Below are 10471 nucleotides of genomic sequence, written 5' to 3' on the forward strand. Positions count from 1 at the left end.
ATTTGGTACAAAACCAAATGTTTTTTTACCACTGTTGTTTTCTAGTGACTTCTGTGAGTTTTATAATGTTAAATTTTCCTGAGCGAATGTGGGGGTATATGTGTGTGTGTGTGTTTGAGGGGGGGCCAGGCTGACGGAGGGAGGGAGAGAGAGATGATAAAGAGAAGGTGAGGATGAGAGTTGGAAGTGAGAAGCAATGGTGGCAGAGCGGAAAGGGGAGAGGAGGTTTGTGTGGTGAAAGCATTACGATGAGGAACTTTCATTGTAATGTATGCATCGTGATGAATCCTCCTACAGACATCCATGACTGATGCAGTGTTTTCTCACCAAACACCAAACACAAGCACCCTTTCTTTCTTTTATTGTTTTCCAGTTTTACTGAGACATAATAGACATATACAGCATTATTTGTTTAAGGTGTACAAAGCGATGATTTGATATACCTGTACCTTGTGAAATTATACCACAATAAGGTTAGTTAACACATTCATCACTTCATATAGTTACCTTTTTATGTGTAGGGTGAGAACTTTTAAGATCTACTTTCTTCGCAACTTTCACATATGCAACACAGTAGTGCTGGCTGTAGTCACCATGCTGCATGTACATTACAGCTCTAGAAACTATTCATCTTATAAATGGAAGTTTGTACCCTTTGACCACCCATTTCCCCCACCGTCTTGCCCTGGTGATGACCAATTTACTCTTTCTATTTTCAGAAGATTACTTTCTTCTCACTTAGAATAGCCTAGGAATCAGGTAGAAGTCGAGTAGTTTTTTTAGAGCTTCTGTTTAAGAGATGATGGAATGGGTTCAGAGAAAAGGAAAGAAATTTGTTGAGTCTCTCAAAGGAAGGTGGTGAAAAAAAGAATCAGAAGATGGCATCCACTTTGTTTTGTGACATCTCTGCTGTTTTAATGTTTTGAGATTCTAAAATATGGAACATGTCCATTTCTGGCATTTAGATGCCACATCAGAAATGCTTTCCCCAACAGAAACCTCTAGGAAACATACAGATATGGGCATTTTGAATAATAAACAAGTTGCTTTTCTAAATGACATTACCTCTTATCACTTTTCAGTGTAGTTGTATGAAGGCTGTATTATTTTTCAAAAATTTTGTTCTTTCCTACTAAGAATGCTCTTCACCTGGCCTCTCCCTAATGCCTACCCTCTACCCCTCAAGAGAAGGTACAATTTCCTGCCCACGGTCTTTAGACTTGACTACCTGGCTTGCTTTGACCATGATCTGTGTCACTTCTGAGCAGAAACATTGCCTCTCCAGGTAGTTTGTTATCACCTTGGGAGAGACTGGTCTGTCCCCTGCAAGTCCTCATCCTTGACTCACATCCCAGGATGATGGAGGAAAAACGTTCAGGCCATAGGACAGTGGCAGTATATTAATGACTGGAGCCAGAAACAAACTTTTGATACTCTCAGCCACTAACATTTTCACCTTCCTTGTGGCTGCAGCATAACTCAGTGACTCAGACATTGTACATGTAAATAAAAATTTTGCAGGGAACTGGTATGTGCCCCTTTCTGAAGGAGTCTCTCCATTTCACTGTGGCTGGGAAGATGTCTGTGGATACATAGTACTTGATTTTATGTTCATCTGGGTCCTTGAGTGAGGCTGTATCATCCAGTGATTAAATTATAGGCCATTTGCCAATGATTGGATTTCCACTTTCTGTCTGTGTGACCTTGGGCAAATTGCTAAACTCCTTGTTTCTCTCCCTTCATCTGCAAAATGGAGACAATAATATATACCTCATGGGATTATTGAGAGAATTCAATTAATGAAACCAGTGGTTCTCAACAGGAGTAATTTTGCCACCCAGGAGATATGTGGCAATGTCTGGAAGCATTTTAGTTCAAGGGCTGGCTTCTAGAAGGTCAAGGCTATGGATACTGCAAAACATCCTGTAATGCACAGGACAGCTCCCTACAAAAGATAATGCCCCAGTCCCAAATGTCAGAAGCACTAAAATGGAGAAATCCTGAGCTAAAATGATTATTTCACACAATTCTTGGCACACAGTAAGAGAAAATGAATTTTTGTCATGTATGGGCTTCCCAGGTGGCTCTGTGGATTCAGTGGTAAAGAATCCACCCTGCCAATGCAGGAGATATAGGTTTGATCCCTGGGTCTGGAAGGTCCCTTGGAGAAGGAAATGGCAAACCCTCTTCAGTATTCTTTCCTGGAGAATCCCATGGACAAAGAAGCCTGACAGGCTACAGTCCATGGGGTTGCAAAGAGTCAGACATGATTGAGCAACTAAACAGCAACAAGAACACGGCATGGTATTATTCTTATGCCCATGCTACATACTCAGTTGTGTCTAAGTCTTTGTGGTCCCATGGATTGTTTCCCCTATGATATTATCACATGGGCTTAATAACAGCCTGTGAATGCTTGCAATTATTTGTTATAAATCAATTCTAGTTTTGCAGATTTATTCTGAAGATCTGTGTTCAAATGTCAATATATAAGTGGAGGAAAATCATTGTTCTTTCTGATGAGTTGGTGATGGCATTCTATAAATGTCACAGTGGGGTATATCAACAGTAAAATAAAAAAGGCTAGAAATTCTCTGAATTTCTTACAGTGTTTCATGATATGCTTCAATTTCTAATAATTATTGTCAGCCTAGAATGTACATTAGACAGGGTTTATGAAACTGTGCATTTAAAATGTTATAAAAATATGTAATGCATGAAAGTAAACTGCCTGAATAATATATTTACCCAAAGTATAAATAAAACAGCTCATAATAAGCTGTTCCAATTATTCAGGTAAACACTACCCTTTATGCTTGACTTTCTTTCTTTGCTTTGAGTCATGAGAATAAAACCCGGAAATAATGTCTTGCAATGAAATTGGGAAATGACATCATCTATAGCATCCCTCAAATCTGATATAAATTGTCCTAACTCTTACTTTTTGTCAGTGTTCAAGGACAATCCAGAATTGCTTTAGAAATCTACTCTTCCTAACAGGAATCTTTGCTGATGATTAAAGCCAGGAGTGAATTGCATGGAAAGCTGTTGGTCTTAATGGAAACACTGGCAGATACTTGGCTTCCAGTGTTAGTGACTAACCATCTGGTACCCTTGGGGGAGATATTTTCTAGGCATGAATTTATTCATCTTTAAGATGAATATGTAAAGTGAGTTAGATCTCTGCCTTCCTCTCCAGTTTATATATAAATTACATAAACCATATAAATTTCTGTCTCTGTGTGCCCATTTTATATACACAAGCTTTCAGGTTCATGGAAGGACTGCCCTTGTTTTGAGTGTCTTTTCAATGGGAAGGCAACTGAATTAAGTATCTTAAAATCATTGCTGATCAACTGTTTTCTTCTATGTTTGGCTACTGTTTTGTTTTAGGCTGTGGCTGACTTTTTCTTTTCTTTTTTTTTTTTTTTTAATTTGAAGCATTGAAGGATAGGAAAGCGCAGTAAAAGGTCCTCTTAGATACTTCCGTAGCAGATAATAATAGTAATGATAGCCATCACAGTTCTGATAGTGTTCTATGCTGTATTTTACATACATTATCTCAGTAAATTGTAACAATAACCATGAGATGGAGACATCACTATCCATTTTTCCTTGTGTGTAAATGGAAACTTAATGAACTTTCAAAACCAAGTAGCATGTGTGAGTCTAACCAAGGCTGTCAGTACGTACCTTAACCATTGTGCCTTTATAGCTAAATGCCCCTGCTTGATTCCTTTCACAAAAAGTGATAACAACATGGACTTCTTAGAAAGGGAGGCCATATTTCTTTTCTCTGAATATGTGGTTTACTTTTGCTTCTCTGGGGCCATTAATTTTTCTTTCCATGTATCTGCTTGCATTTATCTCTACACTCACGTTGCTACCTTGGAGGAGGAAATGGCAACCCACTCCAGTATTCTTGCCTGGAAAACCCCATGGACAGAGGAGCCTGGCAGGCTACTGTCCATGGGGTCGCTAAGAGTCGGACATGACTGAACGACTTCACTTTACTTACTTTCACATTGCTAACTTTGCAGTCATAATTCTCCTTTCTCTCGGGCCAGCTGAGTGGCAGTGAAGAGGAACCATAGACCAGCCCGAAGGTTGTGGCAGTAGAGAAAGTTGATGAAACACTAGCTATTTACCAATCACAATAGCTCATGTCTTTGAAAATCTTTTGTCTCTACATGGAAGAAGATCAGTTTCGAGCATTTTGGGGGAAAAATAAGACTATGGTCTCCAGATGACATCACTGTGGACTTCAAGACCCAAGACCTTTGTGTCCTGTTCAGGAAGATGGCTCTAACTGTGAGAATGCATATTTAATTTTTTCAGATATATAAATTCTCTGTCAACTATCGGATATATAAATTATCTATAAACTATCAACTTATTGGGGAAAACATAAATAGTATTTCATTTCTGTTAGTTATTTGATATTAAAAATCTCTGATGTCTAGACCACCAAAAATATATATTCTAGGATTTTTTAATTCCACCTTTACAGACTGCTTACTGTGTGCCACTTTCTCATGCACTATGTTGTTTAATCAACATAGTGAAGTTGCTCAGTCATGTCTGACTCTTTGCGACCCTGTGGAATGTAGCCTACCAGGCTTCTCTGTCCATGGGATTCTCTAGGCAAGAATACTGGAGTGGGTTACCATTTCCTTCTCCAGGGGGTCTTCCCGACCCAGGGATCGAACCCGGGTCTCCCGCATCAGAGGCAGGCGCTTTAACCGCTGAGCCACCAGGGAACTCTCTGGGTTAAGTGCTGTTGTTATCACCATTTTACAGATGAGAAGACTGAGGCTTAGAGAGTTAGTAACTTTCTCGGTGATCCACAGCTAAGAGATGGTAATTCCAGATCAAACCCAGGCCTATGCCCTTAAGCATTATATCACTCTACTGGGCAAAAAGAAATCAGATTCAACTGGCTCCCGAATTCTTCCATCCTAAATTTTTAGAAGTCTTGCTGAGGAGGTATTTGTTATTCAAAAAAAAATCAAGCATTTTTTCAGAGTTCAAATCTGAGCAACTTATAGAAAATTAGTTGAGGAATTGATATTTGTGAAGGGTGGATTCATGAAAATGTTTGTATCATTTCATATAAAGGTCTCTGACTTCTATGAACACTTTTTGCTAAGGACTAAATATATTCTAGTTAACTGCACTAGTGGCATTGTTTTCTGTTAATTACTTTGGCTCTGAAAGTCAAGTTGTGATCTGAGTTTCATTATTATGACTGATAATTCTGAGCTTCCCTAGTGGCTCAGACGGTAAAGAAGCTGTCTGCACTGCAAGAGACCTGGGTTCTATCCCTGGGTTAGGAAAATCCCCTGGAGGAGGGCATGACAACCCACTCCAGTATTCTTGCCTGGAGAATTCCATAGACAGAGGAGCCTGGTGAGCTTCAGTCCATAGGGTCACAAGAGTTGGTCACGACTGAGTGACTAAGCACAGCATAATAATTTTGAAGTTAGAAATAGATTGGCTAGACTGCCCCTTAGACTAACAAAAGTTGTCACGTGTTTATAGGCTGGCTTGGAGCTTGAACGGGCTGTAATCCGTAGCTCAACTTAGAAGTCAGAAGTTCTATTGGTGTGTACATTGATCTTGCTTAGTATCTTAAATTGCATCAAGAAACAATTTGTTGCACAATTCTTTAAAAGCTAAAGAAGAAATCTCATGGGGCAAAATGAAATTGTTTACTCCACAGTAGTTCTGTAGATTCAATTTCATAATTTGTATGCCTATCTGTTATTGAATTTATAGCAGAGTTCTTGGATTTTTTTTTTCCTTTTATGGTATCTGCATTTGTTTCTTTATATAATTAATACAAAATGTTTTCTTTTGGCTTCTATTATTTGATTTAGCAAAGTCCTTTGAGATATGATTGTATCCTTCAAAAGTGGGAAAGCTTCTGTTTAATCTTAGTACATTCTTACTTCCACTCTTATGGAGAACATTTGTTTCTGTCATGCTCCATTGCTTTTAACTCTTACTCAGTTTCACTATTGCCTTTTCACTCAGTCGTTCCTGGAATCAGCATGTTCCCTGGAAATTTTGTAAAGAGATTTGTTTGAAAAAGTAGGGAGGGATTCTTCAGAGTTTTCCTAAAATTGAATTTAGGAACATTCCCTGAACATAGCTAGAAGGGGGAGCCTTAAAATGTAAACCCTGTCTTGTTTTGAAGTGCTCTGTTTATGATTAGCTTCCCTGGTGGCTATCCTGAGAAAAATTTACAAGTAGTGAAAGCATTGTCTTAGGGAGTCCTGGTTTTCTCTGTCTGTGTTTTACACCCACTTCTATTCCCATCCTCTTTCACTCTAACCCCAATACCTTGACAGGTTCTCAGAATCCACAGAAAGTCCTACTCATGCTTCAAGGGGAACTCACTTCAAGGGAATGATACTGTTCCATATATATGTGTGTGTGTGTGTGTGTGTGTGTGTGTGTGTGTGTATGTGAGTGTGTTTGTATTCTTTTAAACAACCAGTGAATAAATTGATTCTCAATCTGCGTATTGGGATTAAATTCTGGAATAGAATATGAATAAAATAGAGTCCCAGAGTTCCAGAATATTAACAAGAGAGTTGAGTGGGAGAGATAAATCAGGGTACTATTTAACTGTGTGAGTTCTGTGATATGCTCAAATAAGATGTAAGCATTTCTACATTTCTGCAATATACATTATAGATAGAAATTTTCTCTTTCCCAGGAATATGTTAAATATAGTCTATATTCAAGGCATCAGTGCTCATAAAGTTAGCCTTTAACAGATTAATCAGTCCTGAGAGCGTTAACAAAAATCTACTGTGGCTAAACAGAGTAAACTAAAACTACCCTTAAAGCTTTATGATATAACTCACAGTAGTAAGACAGATTTCTGAAGAACTGGAATGAACATGTTGTTCAAATGCTGGTTTGAACAGATTCACTCACAGATTTTTGGTGGCAAATAGGGACACATGAGGTTACTTATCCTGAAGGCATTAATTATGTAAATCATCCAGGCCACTCTCTTGTCTTCGAATCCCTATTCTCGAAGTGGTTATAGTTTGGTATCCAATGCAAATCTGTTCAAGAGATACAGAATATTCTGGTTATATATTCTACATGATTATTGCAGTTTTCACTTTGATTAATAAAGTGATAGTTTGTTTTACATGCCAATCTCTATAAGCTTAGTTAATGTGGAGGGTCCTCTTCTCTCCAGATCTGATAAATTAGGTTTCTGTGCAGTGCTGGAGCAACTTTGAGGAGATACCCCATGTCCAAGGGCAAAGGAGAAACCCCAGCAAGATGGTAGGAGGGGCAAAATCACATTTAGAATCAAACCCCATACCCACCAGAGATGCTCAGAGGGTGCAAACAAACCTTGTGCACACCAGGACCCAGAGACCTCACATAGACTGAGACAGAACTGTGTGTGAGTGTCTTCTGTGGAGGTACAGGTCAGTAGTGGACTGCCGCAGGGGCAGGGGCTCTGGGTGCAGCAGACCTGCGTATGGCATAAGTCCTCTTGGAGAAGGCCTCCATTAACCCCACCATAGAGCTGCTGGAACTTACACAAGACTGGGAAATAGACTCTTGGAGGGCACAGATAAGACCGTGTGCACACCAGGACCCAGGAGAAAGGAGTAGTGACCCCATAAGAGATGGACCCAAACCTGCCTGTGAGTGTCCAGGAGTTTCTCTGGTGGAAGCATGGGTCAGCAGTGGCCTGCTGCAGGGTTGGGGGCACTGCATGAGGCAGTGAGTGCATGGGACCTTTTGAAGGAGGTAGCTATTATCTTCATTAACTCCACCATAGTTTGGCCCACAGGTCAAATAACAGAGGGAACAGAGTCATCAACAGAAATTGGATTAAAGATTTATTGAGCACGGCCCCACCCAGTTTCCCCCTCAGTTCAGTTCAGTTCAGTTCAATCGCTCAGTCGTATCCAACTCTTTGCGGCCCCATGAATTGCAGCACACCAGGCCTCCCTGTCCATCACCAACTCCCAGAGTTCAGTGAAACTCACGTCCATTGAGTCGATGATGCCATCCAGCCATCTCATCCTCTATCGTCCCCTTCTCCTCCTGCCTCCAATCCCTCCCAGCATCAGAGTCTTTTCCAATAAGTCAACTCTTCGCATGAGGTGGCCAAAGTACTGGAGTTTCAGCTTTAGCATCATTCCTTCCAAAGAAGACCCAGGGCTGATCTCCTTTAGAATGGACTGTTGGATCTCCTTGCAGTCCAAGGGACTCTCAAGAGTCTTCTCCAACACCACAGTTCAAAAGCATCAATTCTTTGGTGCTCAGCTTTCTTCACAGTCCAACTCTCACATCCATACATGACTACTGGAAAAATCATAGCCTTGACTAGATGGACCTTTGTTGGCAAAGTAATGTCTCTGCTTTTGAATATGCTATCTAGGTTGGTCATAACTTTACTTCCAAGGAGTAAGCGTCTTTTAATTTCATGGGTGCAGTCAACATCTGCAGTGATTTTGGAACCCCCCAAAATAAATTCTGACACTGTTTCCACTGTTTCCCCATCTATTTGCCATGAAGTGATGGGACTGGATGCCATGATCTTCGTTTTCTGAATGTTGAGCTTTAAGCCAACTTTTTCACTCTCCTCTTTCACTTCCATCAAGAGGCTTTTTAGTTCCTCTTCACTTTCTGCCATAAGGGTGGTGTCACCTGCCTATCTGAGGTGATTGATATTTCTCCTGGCAATCTTGATTCCAGCTTGTGCTTCTTCCAGCCCAGTGTTTTTCATCATGTACTCTGCACATAAGTTAAAAAAGCAGGGTGACAATATACAGCCTTGACATACTCCTTTCCTATTTGGAACCAGTGTGTTGTTCCATGTCCAGTTCTAACTGTTGCTTCCTGACCTGCATATAGGTTTCTCAAGAGTCAGGTCAGGTGGTCTGGTATTCCCATCTCTTTCAGAATTCCCCACAGTTTATTGTGATCCACAGAGTCAAAGGCTTTGGCATAGTCAATAAAGCAGAAGTAGATGTTTTTTCTGGAACTCTCTTGCTTTTTCCATGATCCAGCAGATGTAGGCAATTTGATCTCTGGTTCCTCTGCCTTTCTGGAACCAGCTTGAACATCAGGAAGTTCACGGTTCACATATTGCTGAAGCCTGGCTTGGAGAATTTTGAGCATTACTTTACTAGTCTCTCCCATCAGGGAGCTTCCATAAGCCTCTTATCCTTCTCCATCAGAGGGAAGACAGACTGAAAACCAAAATCACAGAAAATTAATCAATCTGATCACATGGACCACAGCCTTGTCTAACTCAATAAAACTATGAGCCATGCCATGTGGGGCCAACCAAGATGGATGGGTCCTGGTGGAGAGTTCTGACAAAACATGGTCCACTGGAGAGGGAAATAGCAAAGCAATTCAGTATTCTTACCTTGAGAACCTCATGAACAGCATGAAAAGGCAAAAAGATAGGACACTGAAAGGTGAACTTCCCAAATTGGTGGGTGCCCAATATTCTACTGGAGATCAGTGGAGAAATATCTCCAGAAAGATTGAAGAGATGGAGCCAAAGCAAAAACAACACCCAGTTGTGGATTTGACTGGTGATGGAAGTGAAGTCTGATGCTGTAAAGAGCAATATTGCATAGGATCCTAGAATGTTAGGTCCATGAATCAAGGCAAATTGGAAGTGGTCAACAGGAGATGGCAAGAGTGAACGTCAACATTTTAGGAAAAAGCGAACTAAAATGGACTGAAATGGGTGAATTTAACTCATTTGACTACTATATCTACTACTGTGGGCAAGAATCCCTTAGAAGAAATGGAGTAGCCATCATGATCAACAAAACAGTTTGAAATGCAGTACTTGGATGCAATCTCATATATGACAGAACGATCTCTGTTCGTTTCCAAGGCAAACCATTCAATATCACAGTAATCCAAGTCTATGCCATAAACAGTAATGCTAAAGGAGTTGAAGTTGAATGGTTCTATGAAGACCTACAAGACATTCTAGAACTAACACCCAAAAAAGTTGTCCTTTTCATTACAGGGGAGTGGAATGCAAAAGTAGAAACTCAAAAGATGCCTGGAGTAACAGGTAAATTTGGCCTTGGAGTAAAGAATGAAGCAGGGCAAAGGCTAATAGACTTTTGCCAAGAGAACACACTGGTCATAGCAAACACCCTCTTCCAACAACACAAGAGAAGACTCTACACATAGACTTCACCAGATAGTACCAAAATCAGATTGATTATATTCTTTGCAGCCAAAGATGGAGAAGCTCTATGCAGTCATCAAAAACAAGACTGGGAGCTGATGGTGGCTCAGATCATGAACTCCTTATTGCCAAATTCATACTTAAATTGAAGAAAGTAAGGAAAACCACCAAACCATTCAGGTAAGACCTAAATCAAATCCCTTACGATTATATAGTGGAAGTGAGAAAAAGATTCAAGGGACTATATCTGATAGACAGAAC

At 40.2% G+C, this 10471-nt stretch overlaps 1 non-coding gene across 1 annotated transcript; it reads right to left on the reverse strand.

Annotated features, from left to right (window-relative positions):
• Positions 1 to 4688: 4688 nt before the first annotated feature.
• TRNAQ-CUG lies at positions 4689 to 4760 on the reverse strand. The gene has a single exon. It is a non-coding gene; the product is annotated as a tRNA-Gln (tRNA).
• Between the last annotated feature and the right edge of the window lie 5711 nt (positions 4761 to 10471).

This window comes from Oryx dammah, unplaced genomic scaffold (genome assembly GCF_014754425.2).
Source record: "Oryx dammah isolate SB20612 unplaced genomic scaffold, SCBI_Odam_1.1 HiC_scaffold_1, whole genome shotgun sequence".
NCBI classification, from domain to species: domain Eukaryota; kingdom Metazoa; phylum Chordata; class Mammalia; order Artiodactyla; family Bovidae; genus Oryx; species Oryx dammah.